Source organism: Eptatretus burgeri, chromosome 1 (genome assembly GCF_056783735.1).
Source record: "Eptatretus burgeri isolate ZD-2024b chromosome 1, Ebu_testis_v1, whole genome shotgun sequence".
Lineage (NCBI taxonomy): Eukaryota > Metazoa > Chordata > Myxini > Myxiniformes > Myxinidae > Eptatretus > Eptatretus burgeri.
In genome coordinates, this window is record NC_140961.1 from 89,170,623 (window position 1) to 89,191,512 (window position 20,890).

The 20,890-nt window shown below is 48.1% G+C and overlaps 1 long non-coding RNA gene across 1 annotated transcript in view; it reads left to right on the forward strand.

Annotated features, from left to right (window-relative positions):
* Window positions 1-20,890, forward strand: part of LOC147034929 (uncharacterized) — a 112,782-nt gene that overhangs the window by 62,218 nt on the left and 29,674 nt on the right. The window contains exon 2 of the long non-coding RNA XR_015060860.1: window positions 14,494-14,593. This is a non-coding gene — a long non-coding RNA (uncharacterized LOC147034929). The remainder of the gene's footprint in view (window positions 1-14,493; window positions 14,594-20,890) is intronic.

The following is a 20,890-nucleotide window of genomic DNA, read 5'->3' on the forward strand; positions in this document are numbered from 1 at the left end:
TACCGACTACCGAGCACACGGCAACACTTATACAATTCTACCTCACAGACGGCGCCGACAACACATACCCAAAACCAAGGAAAAGAATACCCTCAAGGATGAGGCGGGCCTGAGGCCGAGACCGGGTCGCGCCTACCCGTCTGGTGATGAGACGCGGAGCGGCGATGGCGCCCCAACCCCGCGGGCCTCGCGGGCAGTGTCTGGTAGGGGGTGGGAAAGGGGCCCCCTTGGTCGCACTATCTCAGCGCGGGGGGAAACAGGAGGGGGTTGCTGATGCTCGGGGTATAGAGGATCTTTATTATCCCTGGTGTGCGTCTCCACCTCGGCCAGGTCGCGCTGTCGGCCTCCCTCGGGTGCAGCTCCCTGCACGACGCGAGCACCCCCTCGTCTGGTGTCGCCGCCTTTCCACAGCTCGTCCCCTCCGTTCCGACTCCAACGCACACGACGAGCAGCTCCACCGCCCGCGAAGTCTTGACCCTCTGCTTCCGACTCTCCTACTCTCCGCCTCTGCACTCTCCGACTCTCCACTCGACTGACTGACGAACACGGTCCTTTTATCCCCCCGTAGCTTCGCCTTTGACCCCCTCCCTTTGACCTTTCACCTCGCTCCCCATTGGCCCGAGAAAAAGTGGGCGTGAAGGCTTTTTGATGCACAAATTTGCATATATCGATCGTCCTGGAGGCGGGGCCAAATCGCCGCTCGCTCACCGATTGGACGGCAAAAAGTGGGCGTGTGTCGTTTTTGATCCGTTTTTGAAGCACAAAATCCGTGATTTTGTACACGCTGTTCGACGCGCGCCCTGCACGAGTCCAACACCGGTACCCACAGCGGGGCAAGAACGGTGGCGATGCTACGGTTGCGAGGTGTGACGGGAAGGTCGTGGCGGTTGTGGTGAAGCGGCATTGTGGTTGGTGGTTGATGTTGTGGTTGTGGTGGTAATCATGGCGGTTGGTCCAAAATAAAGATAGCAAAAGAAAAACGGCTATCCTGAAGAGTCGCAGCACGCATAAATGACATGTATTCCCACTAGACAACGGGTTTGGGCCTAACTACACATATACTTGCCGAGATACCTCACCTAAGGGACCTGAATGGTGGTTTGCGAATCTGGTAACCACAACACTACCCCCTCCCCTTTTTACAGACTCGTCCCGAGTCGTCAAATTTTCGTGTGCCATCATGTGTAGTTTTCCCCTAGTACATTTTACCTACGGATCCCTGGGTGCGACATTCATGGTATTCGTGTCCCCAAAATAAATAACCTGAGGGCTGCGTAACTACCTAAACAAACTCACTCACACGGACGACTTAAATAAAATTGCCGGCGCTAGACAGACATGCCGCGGGCGCACTCATATTTACAGTACATCTTAACCTTAACTTACAAATTTTACACTAAACCATGGCCCAGGATCATTGAACTCTGCAAAAGAAAGCAGTTAGCAGGGAGCCAGGCTGCCCGCATGCAGTCTCTGGCTCAAACAATGCAGGTGACAGGGAACGTGGCTGGCTGCTCACACGCAGTCCAAGGCCTTCCCTTTTGAACTGAACGCAGTGAACCACAACGGTGCATGGGCTGCACAAACGCAGTCTCCGTGCCAGCTCAAGTGGCACACGCAATGAGCACAACGAATGGATGCATGAACACAAACACGGTGCACGGGCCGCCACTGCAGGCCCGTGTTGTAGCTGCCAACGGGGCAGTTCTCGCAGCTTGCAAACTGTTGCTTTTACGATCCTGGCGCACATGGCAATGAACAGGGGGGGGGGGCAAAGCAAAAATTGAACGGGGCTGGTGAACATGGGCAGTGGGCATGGCATGGCAAAGGTGAGCAGGCAATCACAGCCCGCAGAAGAAGGCCGCTGCAGGCAACCACAGCCAGCAGATGAACTGGCCGGCACAGGCCTTGAAGAAAAACAGCCAGCCGGCAGATGAAGTGGGCCGGCACAGGCCTTGCAGTAACACAGCCAGCAGATGAAGCTGGCCAGCCTTTGCCGTTCAGTGGAGGTTGGTGGAGGGAGTGCGGTGGTGCTGGCCACTTGGAAGGCGGGCTCGGACCTACCTACCTGTCTCCCTCCCAACCTATCGCCTTTGCCTGTCACTGTACATACCCACTCCCTTAATTTGTCAAACCCCAATTTAGCCCCAACTTATTTTTTTGTTGTTTTTATTTTTACTTCCCCACTATAAATCGTCCCCTAACCCCCTTTATCGTCTTTGTTCGGCTAACCTATCCTGTCACCTAGCCTACTCCCAACCCCTACGTTCCCTTCCCGGAGGGGAATAAGGGAGAGCTAACGTCCTGTGTCGAGGCCCAACGAAGCCTCAGAATGGCCTCCCCAGAGTTCAGCGATCTATAACCAAAGTGGGTCCAGCGGCCCACAACGACAGCGAGGGGATGGATGGTGCGGAGGGGTACATCTCCTAATCTACCCTAACCATTTAACAGTTAAACTACCCCGGGGCTTTCAACAAGCGCCTCTTGCTTAAACTATTGGTTCTAACAACCCAGATTCCCGTCGCCTGTGTTGGTGTCCTCACAATTTCGGGCCTCGCCCCCCCCCCCAATTTTCTCTCCGTGCCCTCACACGGTCTCCTGGCTGGGACACGTGGCTCCCTTTGGCAGGCACGACCCTCTGCCGATTCTCCCGCTATGGCACCCCCGGGCACTACACTGCCTCCGAGCCTACCAGCTCCCTAACACCGGGAGTGCCCCCCATGGCACCTCCCCTGAAACGCACACGTGGCAGGCCGGCCTCCCGGGCCCCTTTCCGAGGGTCACCCGTGCCCACAACACTGCCCACGTGGCTAATGGCGCCCCGGGCCCCCGCACCAAGCAGGCGCACCCGTGCCCACTACGCTATCCCGGCCCCCCATGGGCCCTTGGCCTACCACGGCCGACTAGCCTGGTGCCCGGGGTACCCACTCAGCGATACTCACCTTTCGCAGCCACGCTCCCAAGCCCGTCAACAGGGCTCCTGCACCCCTCCAAATGGGTCTCGAGCCTACTTTCCCACCAACAACAAAACGACCTCCATTTTTACAATTTGACTAACCCAGCTAACTCACTCTACACTGACCCCGGGGTCCCTTGGGCGGGAGTCACTCCTCCCCCCAATCACTCATCGCACCATGCATTCCCCATTTGCTCCACTCACACAGACCCGCTGGCCTCACTCACTCAACAAGTGCTCACCTCATGCTTCCACTTCACTCACCAACTCTTCAACACACACACCACTGAACTCTGCCATCCTCTTAACTACATCCCCTAACTAACTCGTGCTCCCACGTCGTCCCTTACACTAAAGCACGTTCCTTTTAACACTACGTAGCTAAACTACGTCAACTCTACACACTCACTGTCTGTCACTGTCTCCAAATAAATCATTTTATTTCCCAACCTAAATCTGGCTACAATCCCTCTAACTAATCCATTCCACGGACTCCATGAGGACTTACCCCTGCCCCATGAAGTCGGTCTAACTAAGCTAACCCTTCCCCCTAACTAGTTTCCATCCTGTGCCCAGGTAAGGGGGTCTTTCACCCCTTGCCCAGGAATCCTGTGCACCCGAAAGTGAAGCTTGTTTTTCCCTTTTTTTTTTTTTCATGCCCAGCACCTGCGCGGCAACTCAGAGCTCGCGCACTTTGCACCTGCCCGTGACGTCATGCAGCTGCACGTGTTCCTCGTCCCTCCTTGGACGGGACCATCCGGCAGAGATACCCCTCCTGCCGGATTCCAACCCCACGTGCAGCCATGACGTCACCGTGCGCAAAAAAAAAACAAGCCCCACGTCTCGAGGGGTTCCCCACGCGAACACATGTGCTTTGCCCGTTGGAGCTTAACACACACGATCGCGTGGAGAACCCGTCCGGTCCAAATCCGTAGTCCTGCCTAAACTTTGTCCGTCCGCGGGATCGGCAAATCCACCGCGTGCGTTTCCGGACCGGGACTTCACTCTCGCAAGCGAGCACGTGGCGGTCTCGTGCGTTGCACAGCACGGACCGCGTGCTCACTGCTGGGTGAACCCGGCACGGTCCCCGAAACAACTACAGCCGCTACTCGGCTTTCTCTCCTCTGTCGCCGTCTCCGTCTCCATTCCACACACGCATACCTGCGTGTTACGACGCACACAGTCCACACCATTAAACTCACACCGGGAGACGCGGCTGCGTGCTCCCGCATGCCAACCGACATCTCCCTCTCATACCGCTCTCTCACACACACGGTCTCCCTTTGGCACAGCGACCTTGCACACGGCCGTTCACTCACGCGTGCGGGGGCACTCACCCGCGGTGCCTCACTCGCACTCCGTGCCTCATCCACACACGCGGGGGCACTCAACCGCGGTGCCTCATCCACACACGGTGCCTCACCCACACACGCGGGGGCACTAACCCGCGGTGCCTCACTCACACTGGCCGTTTCATCCACACACGCGGGGGCACTAACCCGCGGTGCCTCATCCACACACGGCGTGCTGGGAAGCACGCACTCCGGCACCATCGCCACCACACCACTCACACACGGGGTCGCTTCCACACACGGGGACGCACTCACACCTTGCACCACACACACAGGGACAACCACACTGGGGATTCGTGTCCCCACAAGAGTCTCCGGGGCCTCTATACCCCCCAAGCTTTCCGGGCACCTGTCCACAGCACCCGTCCCCTCAACCTCGCAAAGCACGACCGAACTCACCTGGTCGTGACTCGCCTCAAGGGGCCATACTCCCTCCCCTCGTTCCTGGAGGAGGCCATCCAGGTGCTCGCACTGGTCTCTACCCAGTCCGCCAGCTCACCCCCATTATCCTCCACTACCTCCGTGTGTGTGTGTGCGTCACTTACCTTGTCTTCATCGTGTTGTCTCTCCTCTATCGTTCCCATCTCCCGTGTCTCTGCCAACTCTTCACCCTTTACCTCTCTTGTCTCAACTATTATTTCCGTTGTCGTCATTTCGTGTCTCGTCTCACACGTTTTGGTCTCCCCATTTAATTTTTCCCTTTTGGTCACCGTCGATTCCTCTGTCACGACCCACGCCCAACACGCCCCCCGAATTATTTTTTTACCCGCCTCCACCGCGGGCCTGTCAGCCGTTGCACCCCCTTCCAGCTCGTTTGCTCCCACACGTGGAGTCGCCATTCCCAGCTCCCTGGTCACGGCCTTCATGCCCGCCTGCAGGCATCGGCCCATGTTCTGCGTCGCACCCCACAGTTCTTTCATTTGCTTGTTCATGTCTTTCATTTCGTTTTTTATTTCCGCATTCATTTGTGCCAGCATGGTGAATAGCTGGGCCATGTCGGATGCACTCAAGTGAGCCGTTTCGGCAGGGGTTGGGGAAGGGTCTTGGTGGAGAGGGGGGGGGGAGGTGTCATACACCGCGGCCGCTGCCGCACCCACCTCGGGCCCTGGGTTCAGTTGGGCGAGTCCGTGTTCCTGCACAATCAACATTTCCTGCTCGGGGATTCCATCCTGGGCCATGGATTCTACATTACTACACATATACATTTCTAATACCCCCGGCTCCCGCTCGCCTTGAGACGCCATCTTGCTTCTCGTGAAGGGTTAATTTAGCTCGCTCGTAATTTGGAGGGAATCGGGGGTCGCTTCTCTCACCCCTGGACCGATTCCCGTGAATTTCGCCAGAGACAGGAGAGCCTGTTTTCCTGTTCTCCGATACCAGTGCCGCGAGGAGGGCGATGAATTTGTATCGCACGACCTGACACCAGTGTTGCGGATTTCGCGCCCGCCGGCGTGCTGACGGCCACGTAACTCGAATCGCGGCACGTCGCCCACCGGACGGACAATCCAGTCGTGACCCTCTCGGACTAACGCCGGGAACCAGTCACGGGTGGACCTTTCGGTCTCACCGCGATCGAGCCAATCAGCCCCCGCGTGGGATAGGGTTGCTCGCCAAATTCGACCTACCTAAGTACCCACGCGGAGGGTAGACCGGGCGATCGCACCTCGCCGCAGGTCGACTTCGGACACGGGCCACTTAAGCGACCCGTTCCGTACTATCAGAATAACCGAGCGGTGTTATCGTCGACCTCGACGGTTCGATTAATTATCGGGCGTATTCAGCCCACTACCAACCCTTTATGTGAAGCAAGATGAGGATTCAATGGGAGAAATGACGAAGCGAAGCGGGAAACAGTTCAACACAAAGCACATTTATTCGCGGCACACGGGAAGCACACATTCAATTCCACCAAAAGCACACAGAAAAGACACAATTCCATTTACACAAAAAGCAAATGTAAAAGCGAAGACAATGCAGAGCTAATACCGACTACCGAGCACACGGCAACACTTATACAATTCTACCTCACAGACGGCGCCGACAACACATACCCAAAACCAAGGAAAAGAATACCCTCAAGGATGAGGCGGGCCTGAGGCCGAGACCGGGTCGCGCCTACCCGTCTGGTGATGAGACGCGGAGCGGCGATGGCGCCCCAACCCCGCGGGCCTCGCGGGCAGTGTCTGGTAGGGGGTGGGAAAGGGGCCCCCTTGGTCGCACTATCTCAGCGCGGGGGGAAACAGGAGGGGGTTGCTGATGCTCGGGGTATAGAGGATCTTTATTATCCCTGGTGTGCATCTCCACCTCGGCCAGGTCGCGCTGTCGGCCTCCCTCGGGTGCAGCTCCCTGCACGACGCGAGCACCCCCTCGTCTGGTGTCGCCGCCTTTCCACAGCTCGTCTCCTCCGTTCCGACTCCAACGCACACGACGAGCAGCTCCACCGCCCGCGAAGTCTTGACCCTCTGCTTCCGACTCTCCTACTCTCCGCCTCTGGACTCTCCGACTCTCCACTCGACTGACTGACGAACACGGTCCTTTTATCCCCCCGTAGCTTCGCCTTTGACCCCCTCCCTTTGACCTTTCACCTCGCTCCCCATTGGCCCGAGAAAAAGTGGGCGTGAAGGCTTTTTGATCCACAAATTTGCATATATCGATCGTCCTGGAGGCGGGGCCAAATCGCCCCTCGCTCACCGATTGGACGGCAAAAAGTGGGCGTGTGTCGTTTTTGATCCGTTTTTGAAGCACAAAATCCGTGATTTTGTACACGCTGTTCGACGTGCGCCCTGCACGAGTCCAACACCGGTACCCACAGCGGGGCAAGAACGGTGGCGATGCTACGGTTGCGAGGTGTGACGGGAAGGTCGTGGCGGTTGTGGTGAAGCGGCGTTGTGGTTGGTGGTTGATGTTGTGGTTGTGGTGGTAATCATGGCGGTTGGTCCAAAATAAAGATAGCAAAAGAAAAACGGCTATCCTGAAGAGTCGCAGCACGCATAAATGACATGTATTCCCACTAGACAACGGGTTTGGGCCTAACTACACATATACTTGCCGAGATACCTCACCTAAGGGACCTGAATGGTGGTTTGCGAATCTGGTAACCACAACAATATATTCAATAATATTCATCCCAGGGATGAGTATTCCATTGTATATTCAATAAACGAAGTATTTGACTGATCAACTAGCTTCTAGGTTTCCTCAAGTTGATGAGGCCAGTTGGTTTCTACAAGATGGCGCAACGTCTCATGGCCGCCAGTGTGTCAATGGCCGCTGTATGACTACTTTTTCATTACCATATCATCTGCAGGAATAGTGAGATAATTTGGCCTCTAAGGTCCTCAGACCTGTCAGTATGTGACTTTTTTATGGGGGCATTTAAAAAGCAAAGCGTACGCTATTCGCCCACACAATATCGAAGAGCTGAAAGAAAGGCTTCGTCAAAAATTGGCCGCAAAAAAAAAAATGGAGATTCAACGCTGCATCATGGGAAACATGTGTGGAGGATTAGAGGAATGTGTACGAGACAGAGGTCACCTCGAGGATGTTTTCTTAAAGTAATAAATGACATGCAATGTACTTTAAGATGGCACATTTGTAATTTGGCAAATACAAAATGTTTACATCATGACTGAATTTATAAAATCTCCCATTTCTCTGCCCCACCGTGTACAAAGTGTGCCGTGTGGCACATGATTTCCATCTAGTTTGGCTTCCTGGCATTTTAAATTTACACATTTTTACCTGGGAAATCATGCATGTGACATTTGGTGTCAGGAGTGAGATTCGGCCGAGCAGACTCCTGGAGTGGAGTGACTGCAGAATTAGTAAGTTAAAATGCCCAATTGAGCACATTTGGTTTGGCATTTGATTTATTGATAACACTGGACAGCAACAAATTTGCTAATGAGGTAAAAGTATGTGTCTTACATTCATTTATTTTGAATCTGAAATCAGAATTGACTCAACACATAAGGATTTTTAATTAGAAAAAAAAAATGAAATCGAATGTCATGTATTTTTGAGTATTCTTTTTAATACTGTGTATACTTCAATATTACAATAAAACTATTTTAATATCATTAGCTCACCTGGACATGAGTCCGGTGAGCTGATGTGATCGAGCAGTGTTTGGAGGAGTGTCCGTCAGTCTGTACACACTTCAGTCATTATCGCTTTAACCAAACACAATTTTGATGAAACTTGGCCACAAACTTCATATCTGATGCCTAACGAAGGTGTATTGACCACATCAAAATCTGTGCTCATAAAGAGTGTCAATGAGAGTGGGGGAGGGGGGTTTGACCACCCAAAATAGGTATTTGCTCACTTCTCTGAAACTCCACATACAATTTTGATGAAACTTGATCACCACCTTCATCACACGTGATGTACCAAAGTTTGTTGACCACATCAAAATGTGCACTCATTAAATGGATCGATGGGTGGGGGGGGGAGGATTTGGCCCACCAAAAGGGTATTTAGGTTGATGGCTGCAAAATAGGTTGTCAGCACATCTGAGCACTGGGAGAACACTGACCCACTAGAGGTGAAGTGGAAATCCTTCCACACTCGAGTGGCCCAACCATCCCCCGCAGCCTAACACCCCAGAGTAGAATAGTATCCCCAAGCAGCATTGCTGAGCTAATGTCACCGGAAATATTTGACAAGCTTAAATTAAGGTTCATGTTTCGGGACATTTAGGGCTGGCCAGGAGAACATGGCAACCAAATGGCGGCATACCAGCAGCAGCTGAAGGCTGACCTAGGGCTAAAATGGAGGAAGGGCAAAAAGAGAGGACAGTATGAAGGCCAACATGGCTGTGTTGGTGGCTGGTGAATAGAACATAGTGGTTGCCTTTGGGGTTAGTAAGGAAGTAACCTCTGAGAGATCAAAGATGTCCTCGACAAAGTGGCAGCAGAACTATAAGAGTTGGCAGCTGAGACAGAAATTAGCAGAGACCATTCGGAATGTGAATAGAGCTTTAGTAAGTCAAGGCGGGGCCCGAGGAGATCAGGTCAGTGTGTGCTGGCGTACAATCAGTGCTCACAGCATTTGAAGCAACACTGATGGGTTGTGAGGAAGCACCCATGGTTTGTGAGATAATGCAGCTCAAGTTGGCAGCTTTGGCTCGGGAAGAGGAGATGGTGGTTAAACCATATAAATTGCCAGCTAAACACACAATGGAGTGGCTGATCCACTGTATCAGGCAATTTGGTGGCCTGGCTGCAAGGAATAGAAAATTAAGCCCCAAAAGGAGACACCAAGGTTCCTGTGCAATGTATGGAAATAAACCTTGCAGTCTTTGCACAAATACGAACAGGCTATGGAGGAGGAACAAGAGGCAATTGTAGAGGTGGAACCATGCCATTTGTTGGGGTGATGTGACCACCTGGGGGAGTGAAAACCTGACAAAAATGACGACCAAAAACGGAAACTTATAAATAGCCTTGCTTGAGGCCAACAATGAAACATGGAGGAGGTTTATTTCAAGTTTGGTGGTGCATATACTCAAGTGGCACTTAAAATTGATAAACATTGATGGTATGTTTGGTGCAGCAAGGTACAAACAAATAATAGTCCACCATGTCATTAGTCTGGGATCCCACATGGCCTGTGACAAAAAAATGTTTTGCTTACAAGACGACGCCCCCTTTTTTCAATGGCTCAAATGGTGGGTACAACTTTCCCCTACAAGAACCAACGCGGTGCATAAAAATTTTGGCCTGCGAACTCTTCCATCTGGGCCCATATTCCATGTTACCTTTGAAATGCGAGTTTGTGGCTGCAGCGAAATATATTGATAAAGTACAAGTTCTATGTTTCATAATTCAATTATCGAAGCCGATACACAAATGATTATACTAGAGTGGATTGATTATACTCTCATCCAACATTCAAATAAAATTTTAAAATCGATTCTATTTCATTTCCTTATTAATACAGGATAAAAAATATATATAGATATATTGTTACGGGCCGGGCGTCAGCCGCCAACCGACCGCTCTGAACGGAGCTGCAAGTCGAGTCGGCCCGACCGATCGCCCGGAATATAGATCGCCGCCCGGATAACTCCAAGCGACGGGTCCTTGTACAAGAACCAAAATACGCCAATGGAAAGATCACGTGGGGTAGGGTCAATTGCCAATCTTCAATTTACCTAAATACCCACGTGATCAACTACCGGGGTGTTCCACCCTCGACGGAACTCGTACGGAACAAACCGCCGAGGCGAGCTTGTCTGTGCGCGATTCCAAGCGGCATAATCGCCGAGAACCGTCGGTCCAAATGTCCCCCTATTACAGCAAACCAACGGCTTTCTAACTCCCAACACACGAAATGTTCAGTCAATGAGGGATGGACGCAACGAGCAGGTTTACATTCACACAAGGACATTTATTATAATGAAACACGTATGCAATTAAATAAGGCAAAACAATTATGCAATTATACAAGCAACAAAAGCACGACAAAAGAACTACAACCGTCTACTTATTATGTACAGTCATTTACACTTAACAGCAGTTCCTACTTATTAGACGGGCCCACGGACACGTACGCGCGCGCGCGCACGCACACACACACACACACACACACACACACACACACACACACACACACACACACACACACACACACACACACAAGAAACGGTGGCTGAGGCCTTTAATCATGAGCTCCAGCTCGGAGGACAGGTGAGCTGAAACTCAGAGCTTGATTCGAACCTTTCCACCTCGTGTGGTCTTCAACTTGTCTGGACCCAGGCTCCAGCGAGAGCGAGCTGGATCCAATCGCTGCCATCCTTCCCGAGGTCCCGCGAATCCTCCCGCGCTTCTCAACACGTGCCGGTGAGACGAGGCGCCGATCCTTCCTGTCGATCATCACTTCCCCGAGGATCCAACTCCAAGAAGAGGCCGACGCGTCACACCAAGCTGGGAAACAAAATGGAGAACGAAAAGCTCCACGAACCAAGAAGAAGAGGAAGAAGCCTCCACTCGCAGCTCGAGCCGAACAACTGGCTCAAGTTGCTTCCAAAACAAAGCAGCAGCCGAAGCTCACTGAGCCAGCCGAAGCAAAAAGCTTCCGAAGGCCTCAAGCCAAGCAAGCCAAGCAGGACCCTATGGCCTGCTGAACGACTGCTCTCTCTCCGAAGCAAAAAAGCTTACTCCTTCCACGGGACTCAGCACACGAACTCTGCCACGGGACTCCCACGAACTCGGCCCACGAACTCAGCCCTACCACGGGACTCCCACACGAACGAAGAAAATATGTCCTCTTTATCCTTTGCATGTCCTCTTTATCCTTTGCACCCCCTCCCCCGCACCCGGCGTGACTCGTGCCCTCGTGATCCACCCCCCCCCCGCTCAACCACGGGTGGGAGGGAGTTGTTGACTTCACCGCAGGGTTCTTCTTCCTCTTCGCAGAAGAGGGGGAGGGACGTCTCCATTGTTCGCTCCCTAACTATTAAATCGATCCGCAGCGCATCTAATCGATTTCAAAACATTGAAACAATGGAAAGTGAGCTATCTAGGGAACATGCACTTATCGACATAGCTGACTAAGGGAACCTGTATGTTGTGTGCAATTGAATTCCAAATTCGTAATGGGCCGGCAGCGAGAATGTCCACGAGGTGGGGAAGGTTTGCTTCGTCTCCCACCAAACTCCCTGGAATTGTAGGCCGTCACGCAGATAACTCCGCAAGCCGGAGGGTCGATTAACCGACCGTGGTCGCCAATATTTCAACCGCGTATATAGGGTCTATTTGTCTATAACCAAATTACCTAATTAACTCCGCGATTTCGACTACCGGGGAAACCACATCCTCGGCACATCTTGCTCGAACCGGGTCACTCTACTGACTGCGGTAGAGTTCCAACTACCGGCTACCAACTCCGGTTCGGGTGCAGCCGAGCGGAAACTGCCAAAGCCGTGCCGGTTGGAATGAACGGATTATCGGGTATAAAAACCCTGCTAAACTCAGATCCGAATCATGCTGGACCAATGCAAGAAGGGACGGAAACGAACTGGGGGCATTTCTAACAAGTTGTATTTACAGTAAATGAAGACACAAAGCAAGACTTAATGCGAATATGCAAGAAGTATTTACAATAATCCAAAAACACTTATTCAGTTCCACTTAAAGTCGGGCCCACCCGCATACACACACAAAATGAAAAGAAACCCAGAGTCTTTATTGGACCCTTGCAGCCCTGGAGAGAGACAAGCTGGGGCCAGAGTTCGGTGGTGTACCTGACCATCGGACGAAGGGCGTGCTCCGTGATGCGGCACCTGACGATGGACGCTGGTTTGGTCCCCAGTCGCACGTTTGGGACACGAGGTTTGTGGTGGAGCTCGGGTGGTGAATGGCCCGGGTCCACGGAGGGGGGTCGTGGTCGCTCTTCCCTTCCTTGTAGAGGGCCAGCAGAGACACGTTCGCCACCTCGACGCCCACCAAAAACTCTTCAAAAGAACTTTTAAAAGACTCTCCAAGACCCCCAAAAAAGACTCTCCAAGACCTCAAAAAGACCACATACCTCAGAGAGTGCTCGGGAATTTATGGACCTCCCTCAGTGGGGAGGGGCCTTGGTGAACACACCTCGCTGTTCCCCTCTGATTGGACAGGTCCTACTGCCCACCTTTCCGGGGTGGAGCCTTGGCCCCTGCCGGGAAACCCCAGCCACTCCTTCACGTGGGCCCATACTTGAGGAGTAACAGTATCAATGTTGCACAGGCCGTCGTGCAAGAGTTACAACGTTTGTGGAAGGAACGTTGGTGGAAGCGGCAAGGAACGGCTGCAAGACCCTGCCTTGGCAACTCAGAGTGCTGGTGGCCAGCGGGTGGGTTCGTGGATCGTAATGGGGAATGGAATGGCTGTTGGTTGTTCGTTGGATGTTCGCTGTTGTGATCGTGTTTATAACCCCTCAAATCTAAATGTTTTTTTTCTGGGTCTTACTTCATTCTCACCCCCCACCCCACCCCTCACCTTACTCTCTTCTTCCTTCCCTAAACCCAAATTCTCTCTCTCTCTCTCTCTCTCTCTCTCTCTCTCTCTCTCTCTCTCTCTCTCTCTCTCTCTCTCTCTCTCTCTCTCTCTCTCTCTCTCTCTCTCTCTCTCTCTCTCTCTCTCTCTCTCTCTCTCTCTCTCTCTCTCTCTCTCTCTCTCTCTCTCTCTCTCTCTCTCTCTCTCTCTCTCTCTCTCTCTCTCTCTCTCTCTCTCTCTCTCTCTCTCTCTCTCTCTCTCTCTCTCTCTTTCTTTTCAGTAACTCTAAATATTTCATCAAAGTAACATTTTACGAGGAAGCATTTGATGCAAGATGATATGTTTGTAGCAAAGCGAGTATCGTCTGCTAGGTACACAGGTTGGTCCACAACATGGCGCCCTGTAGTCACATGAGGGCTTTTGACCAATCATAAAGCAGATGCGCTGAAGCCGGGTTGACCGTACTCTTTCTAATATATGGCTCTGGGTTCCCTGAAACGACAAATGGGCAGGAACCCCACCTTCCCAGGTTTGGTGCATGCAGGCCATGCTCCGGAGACGGAGCATTGTGAGACAGAAAAAGCTTGAAGAAAAAGAGGGCATGGGAGGTTTCTATTGCATAGGACGGGCGATCGGTGTCATCGAGGGCAGGCAGGCTTGCACACTTGTGTATTGTGGAAGGTTTCCATCTGGATAGGACGAGAGATTGAAGAGCGCACACACGAGGACAGTGTGAGAAATGCACGAGCTAGGTGGCACTTTTGAGGATTGGAGTTAGCTTGCGCAATTTTGGAGGGAGGAAGGCTGGCACACTTTGGGCCTTTGAGTGGAGTGCCGCTCGCGGATTGCCTGGTGTACATCTGCCCTGCTGCGAGAGAGGTGATGGCACCATTTGTTGCACATGCTGGTGGAAGTGACTCAATTTCAGTTCGACAAGGATCAGCTCTCGCCCAAGCTGCGCTCAAGTACACTTGCAAAGGAGGTTTTTCTTTTGGTTTTGTATCCCCGTTGTTCATATTTGAGTCTGTGTGTGTGAGGCCTCAACTGTAGGAGTTATTTATTTCATACCATTATTATTATTATTACCTGTTGAATGATTTTCTTTGTAGATATTTGTGGATGTTCATTAAATGTATTACTTTTAAGAAATTGCATTCATCCATTTGTGGTGGGGTTTGAGGATAAACCCACTGTACATCCATTCCAGTATCAATGCTCCTCCGCCTGTCCGCCATTGCCCTCTGCCATGGCCTTCGAGCACGTGTTGAAATCTCCGTCGATCAACGTGTCCACCTCCTCTTAATAAGGTACCGCTCGGTCGTCTGTGGGCTGTCGGTATTAACCGCCCGTCACGGGTTTACCTGGGCTGGCCAACCCCCTGACTAATATATATATATATATATATATATATATATATATATATATATATATATATATATATATATATATATATATATATATATATATTATGAATCATTAAATGCACCTATGTTTAAAATGCAAAAAGTTGGAAATATTTTCATGTGATGCAGTGTTTATTCAAAATCACCAAAAAGATTGATTAATTGAAAAGATCAAATTCTCCTGAAGACACAGGTCTTTACAGAATTAACGGATCTTCCTGAGAAACGGCGAAATTAAATTAAACAGCGAAAGAAATCTGAGAATTAACGGATCTTGGACGCAGCGACGCGCTGCTCTGGCGCATGCTCCCATACCTGACCTGACCTGAGAAAGGAAGGTACAACAAACATAGTGAAGCTACTGTGTGGAAAATACAACAGAAGATCTGCTGTAATAAATTTGATGAACCAAGAAACATCACCATACCTACTGCGACAACTCTTCATGATAACCCTCACATCCTCTGCATTTTTCTTAACATATCCACCAATTGTTCATCATCACACATCTTTCAAGAATGCTCAACCACGTCTGATCACTAAACATTTAATTATCACATCCACCATTGACCACACTTGCGAGAAATATGTTTGCTCAACTAATCGTGCTGAAGCCTGTTTTGGGAACAACAAACCAGTGGGCAGAAAAGAAAAGGCTTTCCAAACAAGCTCGAATGAGCTAAGATCCTTGTCCTCTAAATGATGACTTCATAAAAACAAATATGACGTCATTGTGATGCATCAGGTTTGCGATAAATTATCTGTGCTCATGCCCGGCTTGATTCCCTCAAACAAAATTCAAACAGCTTGCCTAGTTTCGGAGATAATGGTATAGGCGATTTCCATTAGCGGTGATATTATGACATCAACTTTTTTTCTAGGAAGAATTTCCAAAATCGGAGATGGTTACTGTCTGCGCGTGGGCTTTCTGCATATACATGGCAAGTTTCACGAAGATCCGATGAAAACTCTGGGTTGTGAAACAAAAAATGTCAAAAAATAGGAATGACGTCATAAAATGGATATGACGTCAAAGTGATGTATCATATGTGCGGTGATTCATCTCTGCTAATGCCCATGTTCGATTCCTGCAAACAGAATTTAAAAAGCTTGCCTAATTTCAGAGATAATTTTTTAGGCGATTTCCATTAGCGGAGATATTTTTGACGTCATAACTTTTTTTCGAGGAGGACTTTTCAATATCGGATATGGATACTGTCTGCGTAGGGTATTTTTACATATATGTGCCAAGTTTCAGGAAGTTTCGATGAAAACAGTAGGCTGTGAAACAAACTAGTTTCAGAGATAATGGTATAGGCGATTTCCATTAGTGGCGATATTATGACGTTAACTTTATTTCTTGGAAGAATTTCCAAAATCGGACATGGTTACTGCCTCCACGTGGGCTTTCTGCATATGCATGGCAAGTTTCATGAAGATCCGATGAAAATTCTGGGTTGTGAAACAAAAAAATGTCAAAAAATAGGAATGACGTCATAAAAATTGATATGACGTCATAGTGATGTATCATATGTGCGGTGATTCATCTCTGCTAATGCCCTGTTTGATTCCCGCAAACAGAATTCAAAAAGCTTGCCGAGTTAGGCGATTTCCATTAGCGGAGATATTTTGACGTCATAATTTATTTTCTAGGAGGAATTTTCAAAATTGGCGATCGTTACTGTCTGCGCAGGGTATTTTTACATATATATGCCAAGTTTCCGGAAGTTTCGATGAAAACTGTAGGTTGTGAAACGAATGAAACAAAAAATGTCAAAAAATAGGAATGACCCCATAAATATTGATATGACGTCATAGTGATGTATCATGTGTGCGATAATTCAACTCTGTTAATGCCCTGTTCAATTCCCGCAAACAGAATTCAAAAAGCTTGCCAAGTTTCGGAGATAATTTTTTAGGCGATTTCCATTAGCGGAGATATTTTGACGTCATAACTTTTTTCTAGGAGGAATTTTCAAAATCGGAAATGGTTACTGTCTGCACAGGGTATTTTTACATATATATGCCAAGTTTCAGGAAGTTTCGATGAAAACTGTAGACTGTGAAACAAATAAGTCCACAAGAACAACAACGTGAGTAAGACTTGGAGATCCTCCACGAGGATCTAAATCTTTGTACAGAATCTAAATCTTTGTACATATCTTTGTACAGAATCAAAATATTACAGCATTCAATTATACTTATGGCATATGGTTATCAATCTTTATTGGAATATCGACTGGATAAAGTGTATGATGCATTTTGCACGTACTATATACAGATCACCATTCCATAGATATATGTGTATCATCGATAACATGTGTGTACAGTCTTTGAGATCAAGTTCTGTTTCATTAATATTCAACCGGTTCATATTCAAGTTGTGCAGCACTCTCCAATGACTAATTGGCATCTTGATCAATATTATGGGTAATTGCATCGATGTCAGTTTCACAGTGCTCTTCATATAGGTCTATATTTTCTTCAACAAGTTATTTTCTCAGCTTTTTCCCTTCCTGTATGAGATGGCCAGAAGTGATGGATAGGGAGCATTCTGAGTGTTAATTTCTGCCACCCTGGGGAACAATGACAATGTCACCACCAAAATGTTTGGACATTAATGGATATGGACATTTGGAGAGAAACACACTTTTCTATAAAATATCCCACAGTTGAAAGTGCATGTCAGAGCAGAAACTCTACCATGAAGTCCAAGGATCTGCCTGTAGAGGAGGATAGATATTGATAGAATTGTGAGGAGGTATAGATCTGGGGAAGGGTATAAAACAATTTCTAGAGTGTTGAAAGTGCCCAAGAGCACAGTGAACTCCATCATTTGGAAAAGGAAAGAATATGGAACCACCCAGACTCTTCCTAGAGCTGGCTGTCCGACCAAACTGAGCAACTAGGCAAGAAGGACCTTGATCAGGGAGGTGACCAAGAACCCAATGATAACAGAGTTCCTTCACTGAGATGGGAGAACTTGCAAGAAGGACAACAATCTCTGAAGCACTTCACAAATCCAGGCTTTATGAGAGTGGCCAGGTGGAAGCCAAACCTGAGAAAAAGGCACATGACAGCATGCTTGGAGTTTGCAAAATGGCACGTGAAAGGTGCTGAGAGCAGGAGGCAAAAGATGATGTGGTCTCATGAGATGAAAATTGAACTCTTTGGCCTGAATGCAAAGTGCAACGTCTGGTGTAAGCCAAACACAGCTCATCACCCATCTCACACCTTCCCGACCGTGAAGCATGGTGGTGGCAGCATCAGGCTATGGGGATGTTTTTCAGTGGCAGGGACTGGGAGGCTTGTAAGGATAGAGTGAACAATTAATGGAGCCAAATACAGGCAAATCCTTGAGGAGAACCTGCTTCAGAGTGCAAAACACCTGAGACTGCAGCGAAGATTTATGTTCCAACAGGGCAATGACCCCAAGTATACAGCTAAAGTAACAATGGAATGGCTTCAGAACAAGAATGTGAAAGTCTCTGAGTGGCCCAGCCAAATCCCAGACTTGAATCCCATTGAGAATCTGAAGAAAGACATGAAAATTGCTGTTCACCAATGCTCCCCATCCAACTTGCCAGAGCTTGAGCTAATCTGCAAGGAAGAATGGGAGAAAATTCCCAAATCCAGATGTGCAAAACTGATACAAACTTACCCAAGAAGATTCAAAGCTGTAATCACTGTTAAGGCGCTTCTACAGAGTATTGACCCAGCCGGTTGGATGTTTATGTAAATTTGATATTTCTGAATTTCATTTTCAATCAATTCTAAAAATTCCTAAAAACACGTTTTCACTTTTTCATAATGGGGTATTTTGTTTTGATCGGTGAAAAAAAAGTTAAATTCAATGCATTTTAAATTCGGGCTGGAACACAACAAAATGTGACAAAAATTGAGGGGTGTGAATGCTTTCTGAAGATACTGTTGTAGCTCCAGAGCACTGAGAGCTTTATGCATGCGAGTCCTGTTGACTGCAGAAGTATATTTTACTTGTCCAGCTAGCCCTGCAGGTTCGGTGCCACGTAGGATTGTGCACAAAAAAACAACGGTCCTTGCATTTTGTCTCATGCAGGAGGTGATATGATGTTAAATTAAGGCGTGATTCAATGGCTGTTAGAATACTGTTATAACTCACATCTTGAATGTTATTTGAGACTTTCTGCTGTGGATTTCTGACATATTACACCCAAATCAAAAACTGTTGAGTCCGTATCTACTTTACTTTTTTATGGAGCTTGGGAAGAGAGGCAGATTGCCTGCTATCTTTGTTTCTTTATCTGCTTCTCACTAAGTCATACCAGAAAAAAAAAATAGAAAAATATGCAAATGCACTACAAAATAAATAGATATACAGTATGTAAACATCTGTTACTCATTTTAAAGTAATCCTGAAGGATAAAATTGTCAGAACCCTGCTTATACTTAATAAGCATGTTTCTTGCACCATCAGTCTTGCTGGAAAGCACATGGATCAACCAGCAAGCTTTGTTTGCCTACTGATGGGGGTTAATAATAAACCAGTCATAACTGACAAACGAAAAAAGATAATGACATTCTGGAAAAAAAAATGTATTCTAAACACACAAATTTGTCATTAGTAGTACACTGAAGAATTTTTTTTTAAAGAGCAAACATATTCGCACAAAATGTTTGTTAATTTTTTTTTCAATTTTTCACAATTGAAATTTACAAAACATACACCTAGGTATACAGAGACATCACAGAAGTAAATAGACACCTTAAATTTCTTCATTTCATCTGTATAATGCAATTTTACTCAGTGATTTGTACTAATATTCAACGATTTCTTTGCAAAAACGAGTTTCTGGGTCTTGTACTACAATTAACTATGCCTCGAACCCAGAGAGCAGACAAACTTTGCGATTTTCAAAGAGGCCGAATTATTGGCCATTCAGAAGGTGGAGTCAGCTAGCATCAAATATCTCAGAACATTGGCATTCCGCTTTCTACGATCAACCAGATGATTGCGCAATTCAAGAGCGAAGGCAAGGAATCCACAGCTTCCGGTTCTGGTCAATATGGATCCTCAGAAAGATGTCTTCGATCTGTCAAGTGGTCCATTGAGAAAACCCTCCATTGCAAGGCAGCAGGTGTTGCAGAGGAGGTCCAAGTTAGCTCAAGAACTGCTGTGTGGTACCTTTATCAACTGGGCTACTATGGGAGAGCAGCTCGGAGAAAACCTCTTCTTAGACAGGCCAACATTCAAAGGAGAAAGAAGTGGGTTGACGAGGTGGTGAACTGCCCCTTTGAGTTTTGGCAAACTGTAATTTTTTTCAGATGAGTCCCAGTTTACTCAATTTTCTGACAGTGGACACGTATAGGTCTGAAGACTTCCCAGTCAGGAATTTTCTTTGAACCGATTGCAGTCAACTGTCAAACACGGTGGTTTTTCGGTGATGGTGTGAGGAGCAATCTCCTCCTCTGATCATATGGTTCAAAAACAACACTCTGTTCATGAAAGATGGAGCTCCATGACACACTGCAAAAAATACCAAAGAATGTCAGGACAGAAATGGGATCGAGCGACTTCCATGGCCAAGTCGGTCTCTTGAGATGAATCCCATTGAACTCCTCTGGGCCATGTTGGATCGATCTGTGTGGAAAAAATCCAGGAAACCAACATCATGGGCAGAATTGCTAAACCTTTTGCGTGAAATCTGGGCAGAAATTCCACAAGAGAAAATTTCAGAACTTGTTAGTTCTATGCCTGAAAGAGTAAAAGCGTTGAAATCTGCAAATGGTAAGTCTACAAAATACTAGTGTATGTATTGAAATGGATCAAATACACTTCACATGTTCAATAAATCAATTATTTTTAAAATCATGGCGTCTATTTACTTCTGTCATGTCTGTATTTCAGTACATAACTCGGCTGTCACTTTATGGAGAACACATCTCTGTTTTTTTTTTTTTATCCTGATAAGAAGAGCAATCTACTGTGGAAATTTCAGGTTTCTTTCCCTTAGCAATATTAATTTATGACAACAAACATGTTCAATCACCTTCAACTTTTCAAGATATGGGCATTACCAAAAATTGCACTCCAACATGTCAATTCAGATTTTGGCCCAAATGGAACTGTTCTCAAGCCTAAATTTTTCTCCACCGCCTTGTTTCTGATGTTGGAAGGTTATATTTATCATTTAAAAAATAGAAAACGAGGGTAGGCCATCT